Raw genomic sequence first — 12,826 nt, 5'->3', positions numbered from 1 at the left:
ACTAGATATGAATGACATAACTATTGATAATCCTTTTCAGATTGCTAACAAACTAAATAAATATTTTGCATCTACATTCACATGTGAAGAAGTTTTTAGTGTTTGGGCACATTAGAAGTGCACAAAGTTATAAGTGGGAGCTAAATAATTTTGTTATAAGTGAGAAGTGAGAAGAAAGTATAAGAGAAATTGCTGAAGGTAAAAGCAAATAAGGTATCTGTGGCTGATAGGATCTATTCAGTTATATTAAAAGATTCAGCAAAAGAAGTAAGCAAACCCTCAACCCAGTAGCGTAGCTACCCTTTTTCAGGTCCGGAGGCAAAGAACATGTTTGGGCCCCTACTTAATTAATTAAAATTACAAAATGAGGAGACAGCCAAATACACCGGGCCCCTAAAGGACCTGGAGGCAATTTCCTTGCCTGCCTGCCTACATGGTAGCTAAATCACTCAGGGAGGTGTGCAAATGCCTCTCCTATTCACAAAGGCATCAAAGGGCAGTTTAAGCAATTATGGCCCTGAAACCTTGACTTCTGTTCCAGAGAAAATAATGGAGTCAATGGTTAAAGAAGATTTGCAGGATCATCTAAACAGAAATGGAATTATATGGAAATCACAGCATGGGTTTATTAAGGGGAGCCTGTCTGGCCAACCCCACCAGCTCACATCTGGTGAGTATGGGCTTGGCAAACCCAGGGTCCTGAGCTGGATATCATCAATCTTCTCTTTCTTGCTTTCTTGGTCATTCCCTTCTATTTTCTTTCACTCTCTCTCTCTCTCTCTCTCTCTCTCTCTCTCTCTCTCTCTAGGTAACGCTGGAATTTTTTTTTTTTTTTTGGCTGGTGCATCATAAGCCTCAGGCTTCCTTGCACCATATGGCTAATAATAATAATAATTTGTTCAGCTATTAATGATGGATTAACAAAGGAACTGCATATTTATATTTATATTTTATATTTATATTTTAGGTGATGCACACTGTTCTACAAAAAATACTAATGTACAAATTGTTGTAGTGTAGCATTAATAGCAAATTATTGCTATGAAGGGAAGGTTGAGTGGCAGGAGACAGAGGACGGTTTTTAATAAGTAGTGCTCTTCTTGGAGTGAAGTTCCTTAGTGTTTACAGCTTGCCCCTTACTGTTCACAATATTTATTAAAGATATTTATAAAGTAACTAGGGGGCTCCGCCCGTGCTTGCTTCATTTGCCAACCTCCAGCCAATATCAGATATACAAAAAAATGCCCTAACCTGCTCGGCATCATTACTGAAATTGCTTTGGAAAGAGCTTCCTTCACATGATCGACCAAATTGCTTAGACTTGCTGCTCAAGTGGCTTCTTGAAAAGTCTTGTACAATACTCCGTTCACAGTTCTCATGTCTTTGAAACACCTTAGATGTTTTGCTTTGCGTAACAATAATTTCAAATGAAATCTTTCGACATCTTGCGGTGAGATGCTATTCAACCGAACAACTACTTTGCACATATTTTTATGTCAATGCCATTTATTTCCCATTTTGTCCCATGTAAAATGTAGAGATATGACGGAGTAAGTCAATCTTCTATACACCCCTCTCATAACTATACTAATATACTAACATTATAATGCACTGATCGAAATCTAATCAGGAAATCACCTATGTAATTATTTACCTGTGCATTTGTAGTGACACCGCCCACTTGTACCACATCACTCGCACCCTCTTCTCTCATTGGCTCGAATAAATATCACCAGGAGGAAAACTTTTTAATGTACAGAGAGATAACAGGTTTACTGTGTTGTTGTTTTGGTTTTTAGGAGCATTAGCAACTAAGGCCATATTGCTCCAGGATATGCGATGGTCATTCCCTGACCTTTCTGCATTCTCCGTATTTGGTGGTGATGGGCTCGAACCCCAGTCTAATCAAGAAGTGTGTGCTATGCACTGCTGCTCCTTCCCACCTGGCTACGGAGGAGCCAGGTTTACTGCTCCTCCTCCGTGCAGATGATACAAAGGCTGATATGGTGGCCAATGACAGAAAATAAGAAAACGTGGGCTTGAGGAGGTAACTGAGGTTTAATATTGTTAAATACAAGATACTATATATGAGCAGCAGTAATCCTAGAATAACATGCCAGTTGGGCGATATACCACATTCAAGGTGGTTGAGTAAGAAAGAGTCCTTTTGGTAATTGTAGAGATTGACGTGAAGTTCTCTGAGCAATACCGACAGGCTGCTAGAACAGTTCATGGGGTTCTGTCAATGATATACAGGAACTTTGCCAGCAGGGACAAGGAGGTGATTACCTCATTGCACAAGGAAATGGTTTAGCCATTGCTGTATACAGGTCTGGAAGCCTCATTTTAAAAAATATGTGGATCTCTTGAAAAGTGCAGAGAAGAGCAACCAGATTTGGAAACTAGGCATTTGTAAGGAGACCTGATTTAAGTGCTTAAGGCTTTAAATGGATTGAGTAAACTTAATGATGATGGCATTCTTATTCTTTAACTGAACACACACACACACACACACACACACACACACACACACACACACACACACACACACACACACACACACATACACACACACACCTTAAACTAAATAAGGATTGCTGTTGGATAGATGAGGAAAAAATGCATTCAGCCTAAGAGTAATTGACAATTACAAGAAACTACCAGCTGGTGTAGTGGAAGTAGGTAGTTTGAATAAATTTAAGGAAGAATTAGATAAGTCATAGAAGCAGATAGTAGTTTTATTTTGGTTTTTGGCTGTTGTATAAGCTCGCTTCCTTGCATCAATTGTTACTACTATTACTACAACTACTAATCATAATGGTAATAAATGCAACTCAATTTTTCAATATGTACGCCAGAGTGTGTTCACCACTCTAGGATCACAGCTGGCCCACAAAATATCCTCCTTAATAACTAATATCATATGATATTATGTTTTAAAATCAGAAATATAAAATAATAAAACTAGCAACCTGATCTAGCTTAATTTCACTCATTTTCTGAAATTTAAGTTCAGAAAATGACTGACTAGGTTACTCACTTCCTTGTAAAGGGAAGCTTCCACCCCACCTAGATTCTTCTATCACTTCATGTATTAGTACGTGTTGGTGCCTCACTGCCAATTTAGTAGGGAGTTCTTTCTCATCTCTGAAATTATATTGAATTAGCATTAGTAGATGTATATGATGCAAGAAAGCAAGCTTACCATCAGCAAAAGAAAAAAAAAGGAAAAAAACCCTTCCCTGTTTCATTCAGCCATTCACTCCAAACGTTTGTCTAGTTCAGCCTTGAATTTATTTAAACTATCAACTTCCAAATGACAGATGGATTTTGTTCCAGCAATCAACCACATGCTGGCAAATTTCCACACATCTATTATATGACAGCCTTTTCTCAAATGGAATTTATGCCCCTTCAGGTGTGGAATCTGAGCAAGAAGAAGAAGAATCCAATCAACACTAAGCTTGCTCAAGCCACTCAAGGCCTTATACTCCTCAATCAGATCACTTTGCAGGTGCCTAGTCTCCAGAAGCTGCAATTTGCAGGACTTAAGTCTTTCTTGGTAACAGTAACCCTTTGTGCCACTCAGCAATCTCGTTTCCTTTCTCTGTACTCATTCTAGCAGCTCTACATCTTTCCTAAAATGAGGCCTCAAAACCACTATGCAGTACACAAGGTGACCTGACCATTGCCTAATACAAGGGGATAATCACCGCCTTATCGCTCTAGAAAAATTCCTATATATCATTGACTACACTTGCAGGTTGTCTACACTGCTCAGAAAACTATATCTGAGAGCATAATTAACTCCCAGGTCTTTTGCATTCTCCACTATCCTGAGTGTAGTACCGCACAGTTGGTATGTTACTTTGGGGTTACTGCTACCCACACGCAGTACTTTGCATTTGTCAATGTTAAACTTCAGATGCCACCTCTCAGCCAATCTGCTCAATTATTCTGTTGTAGTAGGGTACTGTCGTTACATTATTGTCATTAACAATAATGTATTACTGTCATTAACAATTCTACCAACCTTCGTATTGTCTGCAAACTTACACATTAAAGCCAATATATCTTCATCAATATCACTGACAAATACAAAAAACAACAATGGGCCCAACACAGACCCCCAGAGGACTCCATTAATAACATTAGTCCACAAAGGGCAGTGTCCATTGATTAACACTCTCTGTCTACTCCCACTCAACCATTACTTTATCCATACCAGCAACTTGCCCTTAATGCCATTACTGTTCCAACTTGTAGAGTAATCTTCCATGTGCAACAGCATCAAATGCTTTCCTATAATCCAAGTATATGATATCAAAATTATTTTTTGCATCCATTTCTTTTCTGGCCACATCATAATATCTGATCAAATTGGTCAGACAAGACATCCTCTTAACAAACCTCTTCTGTGTCTGATCTATAACTACAGAATTATCTAGGTGATCCTGTTGTGCTTCTTTAACAAGTCCATTGTTAAACTAACAGGTCCGTAATTATTCATGTTACCTTTCAATCCATCTTTGTGAATTGGGGATACATTTGCAAATTTCCAGTCCAGGGGGAACTCCACTGAATTTAAGGATACTCTCATAATTATGGCTAAAGGTTTACTTACTTCCAGGGCTGCCTCTCTTATTCATTTCTATTAAGGGAGGCAGCACTTACTTCCAGTACTGCCTCCCTTAATAGAAATGAATAGATTCCATCCATCCAAGATGCCTTTCTTATGTTTAACTTCAACGATTTCTCCTCCACTTTGCTCTCAGTTATTATAAAATAATTTAACTACCTGTTAGAGTTTGATGCATTTCTGGCCTCCACTTCCCTACAGAATTCTTCATGTGTGAATGTAGATGCAAAATCCCCATTCAGTTTGTTAGCTACATGAGCATGATCATCAACAGTTGAACCATCGATATTAGCATTAGTAGAGGCATAGGCATATGATGCAAGAAAGCAAGCTTATGCAGCATTAGCCAAAAAAAAAACCCACTTCCACTTCACCCCTCCATTCTTTCCAAATACCTGTCCAGCATAGCCTTAAATTTATTTAGACTATCAACTTCCGCAACAAAGGATAGAAGTCTGTTCCACCAACAAACTACCCACTCGCTAAAGGCAAATTTCCGTACATCTATCCTACATCTGTCTTTCCTCAATTTGAATTTATGCCCTCTCAGGTGATTATTCTGAGCAAGAGGAAGAATCCCTTCGGCATTGAGCAAACTCAAACCATTCAAGGCTTTATACACCTCTATCAGATTAAATCACCGGTGCCTAGTCTCCAGACACTGTAATTTGCAATGCTTAAGCCTTTCTTTGTAAGAGCAACCCTTTGTTACATTCACTAATCTTGTTGCCTTTTCTGTACTCATTCCAGCAGCTCTACATCCTTCTTGAAATGAGGCCTCCAGACCTGTATACAGTACTCAAGGTGTGGCCTGACCATTGCCTTATACAAGGGAATAATCACCTCCTTGTCCCTGTGAATTCCTGTATATCAATGACAGCGCACCATAAGCTACTCTTGCAGCCCATCTGCACTGCTCAGAAAACTTCATATCTGTCTGCACAATTATCCCCATGTCCTTTTCATTCTCCACTGTCAGTGTAGTAACTTCATATCTGCCTGCACAATTACTCCCAACTTCAAGTCTCTGGCTTGACAGTGTGCTGTCCTCGATACAGTGAAACACACGCGGAGATGGGAGAAATCCCAGTTGCCTTCCGACACGAACATACCTTATACCTTGTCAGTGTAGTACCACAGAGTTGGTATGTTGCTCTGGGGTTACTGCTTCCCATATGTAGTACTTTACATTTGTCAATGTTAAACTTCATTTGCCACCTCTCAGCCCATCTGCTCAACCTTTCCAGATCCTGTTGCAGCAGCATAGCGTAAGTAGTGTCCTTAACAACCCTGCCAACCTTTGTATCGTCTGCAAACTTGGACATTAAGCATGATATCCCATCATCAATATCATTTATAAATACAGAAAACAACAATGGACCCAACACTGAACCCTTAGGGATTCCACTAATAACATTAGTCCACGATGAGCAGTGTCCATTGATTATCACACTCGGTCTTCTCCCCCTCAACCATCCCTTTATCCATAGCAGCAACTTGCCTCCAATGCCACACTGCTCCAATTTGTGCAGCAGTCTTCCATGTGCAACAGTATCAAAAGCCTTTCTAAGATCCAAATATATAATATCAAAGTTATTCCCTGCATCCAGTTCTTTTGTGACTGCATCACAGTATCCAATCAAATTGGTCAGGCAAGACTTTCACTTAACAAAACCATGCTGTGTCCGAGCTATAACTGAAGTCTTGTCTATATGATCCTGCAGTGCTTCTTTAACCAGTGCCTCCATTAATTTTCCTGGAACAGAAGTTAAACTCACAGGTCTATAATTACTTGCATCAGCCTTTGATCCTCCTTTGTGAATTGGGTTCACATTTGCACATCTCCAGTCTATGGGTACCTCTCCTGAGTCCAAAGAAGCTCTCATAATTAGGGCTAAGATCTTGCTTACTTTCTTTGCTGCCTCCTTTAATATAACTGAATAGATCCCATTCACCCTGGGTATTTTTTTTATGTTTATCCTCAACAATTTCTCCTCCACTTTCATCTCAGTGATTACAAAATCATCTAGCCCACTGCCGGAGATTACTTCACCTCTGGCATTCCCCTTCCTGAATAACTCCACATGTGTGAATGTAGATGCAAAATACTCATTTAGTTTGTTAGCCAACTGAGCAGGATCCTCAACTGTTGAACCATCAATATCCAGTGGAACAATCTGATTCATCACTTTCCTTGTAGAGTTTACATAGCTAAAGAACTCTTTTCTGTTTTTCTTTGCATCCTTTGCCAAGGATTTCTCATAATCTGTCTTTGCCTGCCTAATCTCCTTTGTGACTTGGTTACAGACCAGCTTATAATCTATCATAGGCTTCCATTAATTTATATGTATCCCATGCATTTTTCTTCTCTGCCATATGTCTCATTAGTTTATCTGACATCCATTTAGGCCTCAAACTTGAACAATATTTCTTAGTTGGTATGTAAAGCCTAGTAGCTTCCAAAATAAGTTCTTTGAATTCTTCGTATTTTGAATTTGCTGTTGGTAACATCATCAGTTGGTCCCACTGTATAGAATTTCAATACTGTCTCAGACCATCATAGTCTCCTCTACGAAAGCAAAAACCCTTCCCTTATCCCCTGATGGTAGTTACCACTTTGAGTAAATCCTACTTCAGCAAAAATGTGATCACTGCCACCTAGTGGTTCCTTTATCTGCAGATTCTTAATGCATGAAGAATCACTACTGATAATCAGATCAAGAGCATTGCTCCCTCTAGTTGCTTCCTGAACATGCTGATGTAGAAAACAATCATCCAATAAATCCACAAAAGCCTTGCTAGTGTGTGTGAGTGATCAACCCACAAATTCCAGTCAATATCTGGGAAATTGAAATTAGCATTAGCATTAGCATTAGCAGAGGCATATGATGCAAGAAAGCAAGCTTATTCAGCATCAGCCAAAAAAAAACAAAAAAAAAAAAAAAAAAAACCCACTCCCATTTCACCCCTCCGTTCGTTCGAAATACCTGTCCAGTTGAGCTTTAAATTTGTTTAGGCTATCAACTTCAACAACCAGTGATGGACGTCGGTTCCACCAACCAACCACCCGCTGGCCAAAGGCAAATTTCCGCACATCTATCCGACATCCGTCCTTCCTCAATTTGAATTTATGCCCTCTGAGGTGATTATTCTGAGAAAGATGAAGAATCCCATTGGCATTGAGCATGCTCAAACCATTCAAAGCCTTATACACCTCTATCAGATCACCTCGCCGGTGCCTAGTCTCCAGACTCTGTAATTTGCAAAACTTAAGCCTTTCTTCGTAAGAGCAACCCTTTGTTCCATTTACTAATCTTGTTGTCCTTCTCTGTACCCGTTCCAGCAGCTCTACATCCTTCTTGAAATGAGGCCTCCAGACCTGTATACAGTACTCAAGATGTGGCCTTACCATTGCCTTATACAAGGGAATAATCACCTCCTTATCCCTGCTAGAAAAATTACTGTATATCATTGACAAGACACCATGAGCTACTCTTGCAGCTCGTCTGCACTGCTCAGAGAACTTCATATCTGCCTGCACAATTACCCCCAGGTCCTTTTCATTCTCCACCACTGTCAGTGTAGTACCGCAGAGTTGATACGTTGCTCTGGGGTTACTGTTTCCCATATGCAGCACTTTACATTTGTTGATGTTAAACCTCATTTGCCACCTCTCAGCCCATCTGTTCAACCTGTCCAGATCCTGTTGCAGCAGCATAGCGTCAGTATTGCCCTTAACGACCCTGCCAACCTTTGTATCATCTGCAAACTTGGACATTAAACTTGATATCCCATCATCAATATCATTCATAAACACCGAAAACAACAACGGACCCAACACTGAACCTTGAGGAACTCCACTAATAACATTAGTCCACGTTGAGCAGTGTCCATTGATTACCACTCTCTGTCTTCTGCCACTCAACCATCCCCTTATCCATAGCAGCAATTTGCCTCCAATGCCACACTGCTCCAATTTGTGCAGCAGACTTCCATGTGTAACAGTATCAAAAGCCTTTCTAAGATCCAAATATATAATATCAAAGTTATTCCCTGCATCCAGTTCTTTTGTGACTACATCATAGTATCCAATCAAATTGGTCAGGCAAGACCTGCCCTTAACAAAACCATGCTGCGTCTGAGCTATAACTGAATTCTTGTCTAGATGATCCTGCAGTGCTTCTTTAACCAGTGCCTCCATTAATTTACCTGGAACAGAAGTTAAACTAACAGGTCTATAATTACTTGTGTCAGCCTTTGAACCTCCTTTGTGAATTGGGGTCACATTTGCACGTCTCCAGTCCATAGGTACCTCCCCTGAGTCCAAGGAAGCCCCCATTATAAGACTCTCTGATTTACTGGCCCACTCTATTTCCCGGTACAGTTTCTTATTATACTCATCAGAGCCATTAGGCCTATAGCACACTGTTACTCTCAGTTTTGATCTCCCAATGCTTATGTCACACCAAACTAACTTGACACTGCACTATCCAGCGATGTCGACTGGCTTCACTTCTTGGATTTTATGTGTTTCTTAATAAATAACATAGCCGCTCCCCCCTTCCTATCCTGTGTATTCTTTCTGTACACATTGTACTCCCCAAATTCCAGTTCTGCATTCCTTATATCTGTGTGACACCACGTCTCTGATATCATGACAATATCTGCCTTTGATGCTTTGAACAATACCTCAAATTCATCAAATTTATTTACCAAACTCCTAGCATTGGTGTACACACAAATATAAATGCACCTGTTCCTATTCTTAGCTACCCTAACACAATCCATGTGTTTACGTGTACCCAATGACTCCCAGTAGTCTCTAAAATACCCTGCATCTTGTTTTCCAGGCTGCTGCTGATATCAAGTGGACCAATCTGCTTTATCCCCTAAATTCTAGAGTTTTCATAAGTCTTTACTTTTTCTTTGCCAAGCATTTCTCATAATCTGCCTTTGCTTGCCTAACCACCTTTGTTACTTGATTACAGACCACTTTATATCTACTATAGGCATCTGTGTCTTCTGATAATTTACATGCATCCCATGAGTCTCATTAGTTTATCTGACATCCATTTAGGCCTAAACCCAGGGCTGGATTTAAACTTGTTGTGGCCTTAAGCTATAACATTTATTAGGCTCTTCTCTCTTATAATTCACCTGTGAAAATATTAAAAAAGGATTTTTTTTTTAAGATGGACCAAGGCCCCTTGTAATGTGAGGCCCTAAGCTGTAGCTTGTTTAGCTTATGCGTAAATCCGGCCCTGCCTAAACCTGTTGTGGTATGAAAAGCCTAGTAGCTTCCAAGGTTAATTCCTTGAATTAATTCATTTAGAATTTGCTGTTGGTAACATCATCAGTTGGTCCCATTGTACAGAATTTAAAAACTGTCTGAGACCACTATAGTCACTTTTATGAAATCAAAAACCCTTCCCTTTATCTCTACAGGTAGTAACATCTTTGACTAAATCCAAAATCAGTACACTATGATCACTGCCACCTAGTGGTTCCTTTTTCTGCAGATTCTTAATGCATGAATAATCACTGCTGATAATTAGATCAAGAGAATTCATCTTTCTGGTAGCCTCTCTAATGTGTTGCTGTAGAAAACAATCATCCAATAAATTCAAAGAAATCTTGCTAGTGTGCAAGTGACCAACCCTCAAATTCCAGTCTATATCTGAGAAGTTAAAATCTTCCATTATTATTAGCTATATGGTGCAAGGAAACCTAAGGCTTATGCTGCACCAGCCAAAAAAAATTCAGAGTTACCCTGAGAGAGAGAGAGAGAGAGAGAGAGAGAGAGAGAGTGTGTGTGTGTGTGTCAAAAGTAGAAGGAAATCACCAAGAAAGAGAAGAATGATGATATCCAGCTCAGGACCCTGGGTGTGTCAAGCCCATACTCACCAGACGTGAAGCCCTTGGTAATCTGATTTACTGGCCCACTCTATATAGTTGTTTATTGTACTCATCAGAGTCATTAGGCCTATAACACACTCCTACTCTCAATTTTGCTTTTCCAGTACTTGTGTCACACTAAACTAACTGAACACTACACTGTCCACTCATGTCAACTGGATGCACTTCCTTATATTTCATGTGTTTCTTAACTAACAGCATGACCCCTTGTCTCTTTCTATACTGTCTCTATCTTTTCTGTACACCCCGTACTCCCCAAATTATAATTCTGCATTCCTTATCTCTGTGTGACACCATGTCACTGATATCCCAACATTATCTGCCTTTAATGTCTTGACTAGCCTCTCAAATTCATCAAATTTATTTACTATACTCCTAGCATTGGTGTACATGCAAGTATACATGCACCTATTCTTACTCTTAATTACCCTAACACAGCCCATGTATTTACTTGTTCCATGATGACTCCCAGCAGTCCATGAGATCCTTAGCGACTCACTTTCCAGGCTGCTGCTGCTCATTCCAATAGAAGCAGTGGAAAAATCACTTTCACCTCTGCCTGTGGCTAGTATTAATTTAGTAGTCTGTGAATCCCTCACCCCAAGCTAGCAGTTTTCCGACCCACCTAACACTGCCTTGATAGCATCAGCAAATATTCTTGCACCCTTTCTATCTAAGTGCATCCTATCTCTGTAGAAACAATCTCTCCTGTTAACAAGATAATATAGATCAATATAGATCATACTGCCAATGGACAATCTTAACCAATGACAATCATAAAAGTTAAAGCTCATTTTAAGAAGGATGTAGAGCTGTTGGAACATGTACAGAGAAGGGCTACAAGATTAGTCAATGGAACAAAGAGTTGCTCTTACAAAGAAAGGCTTAAGATTTGGCAAATTACAATGTCTGGAGACTAGGCACTTGCAAAGTGATCTGACTGATGTGTATAAAGCCTTGAATGGTTTGAACATGCTCAATGCTGATGGGATTCTTTCTCATGCTCAGAATAATCACTGAAGTGGGCATAAATTCAAATTGAGGAAAGACAGTTGTAGGATAGATGTGCGGAAATTTGCCTTTAGCCAGCGGGTGGTTGATTGCTGGAACATACTTCCATCTGTCGTAGAAGTTGATAGCTTAAACAGATTCAAGACAGAACTAGACAAACATTTGCAGTGAGTGGCTGGGTGAAATGAGAATGGCGTGTGTGTGTGTTTTTTTGGTTGATGCTATTAAGCTTGCTTTCTTGCATCATGTGCCCTTGCTAATGCTAATGCTAAAATTCTAATACTGCCAACAGACAATCTTAACCAATGAAATCATAAAAGTTAAAGCTAATTAAAGGTTTAGTCTCATGCTATTGAAGAATGTCATATTAATTATGTAGGAAAAATTATTTATTTATTTTTCATATGAGTGGTGTTCAATACATTATCTACCTTAGGTTCTTCCCACAGTTATATTTCAATGATTCATAATTTATCATGTTCATAGATATCTCAACCATGAGTCATACTAATTTTGATCCCACTATGTTTTTAGGTTGTGCTGCTGTAACAGAAAGAAGGAAGACACCTGTATCAAATCATGGATTTGCTGAAATGAGTGAGTAACATAATCACTCATTTCCTGACTCTAAAGGTTATGCTCCATTACTCAGCCTTTCTAAAAGAACTTTTGGCTAAGGTAAAGAAAGCCAACATGAGAACCACAGCAAACTTTGGAAAACTAACCAGAAAAACTAGTTTGCTGCTACCGCAGTTTCTCCCTGCATTCTCGGTAAATAGATGGTGCATCTGTCATGCCTATGTGTCAATGATATACTGATTGACACATAGGCATGACAGATGATTTAATGATTAGTTTTTTCTCATTATTAAAAGCATATTATTGGAGTTCGTGTTTTCGCTATTAAAAAAACCCATATTACTGATTTCTTTGTACATTTTTAAGGTTAGGTTTCCTAACTTAACCTTAAAGGATAGGTTAGGAAAAAAGGAAAGGTTTCTTTATTTTTCATTATATTTCAAAATCTGACCTTAATTTTAGGTTAGGAGATAACAGGAAATTTCCTAACCTAACTTTAAAGGTTAGGTTACATTATGAAATAACTGAAAGAGAAAGAAAGATTCTTTATATATATATATATATATATATATATCATAACGTCATTGAATCACTTAGTGCTATGATGTTATCGTCTGTTGCGCTACGTGTCAATCAATATATCATTCTTGGCTTCTACTGCCGATACCAACACACACACAC

At 39.2% G+C, this 12,826-nt stretch overlaps 1 protein-coding gene across 3 annotated transcripts in view; it reads right to left on the bottom strand.

Moving 5' to 3' along the window:
• Positions 1-12,826, bottom strand: part of LOC150085169 (tectonic-like complex member MKS1) — a 502,024-nt gene that overhangs the window by 200,991 nt on the left and 288,207 nt on the right. The gene's annotated exons all lie outside the window — the stretch shown is intronic.

The sequence above is a fragment of the Mastigoproctus giganteus genome, chromosome 5 (genome assembly GCF_048544385.1).
Source record: "Mastigoproctus giganteus isolate SK-2022 chromosome 5, ASM4854438v1, whole genome shotgun sequence".
NCBI lineage: Eukaryota > Metazoa > Arthropoda > Arachnida > Uropygi > Thelyphonidae > Mastigoproctus > Mastigoproctus giganteus.
Note: the sequence above shows the minus strand (reverse complement) of the source record. Positions and strands in the feature narration are given on the sequence as shown.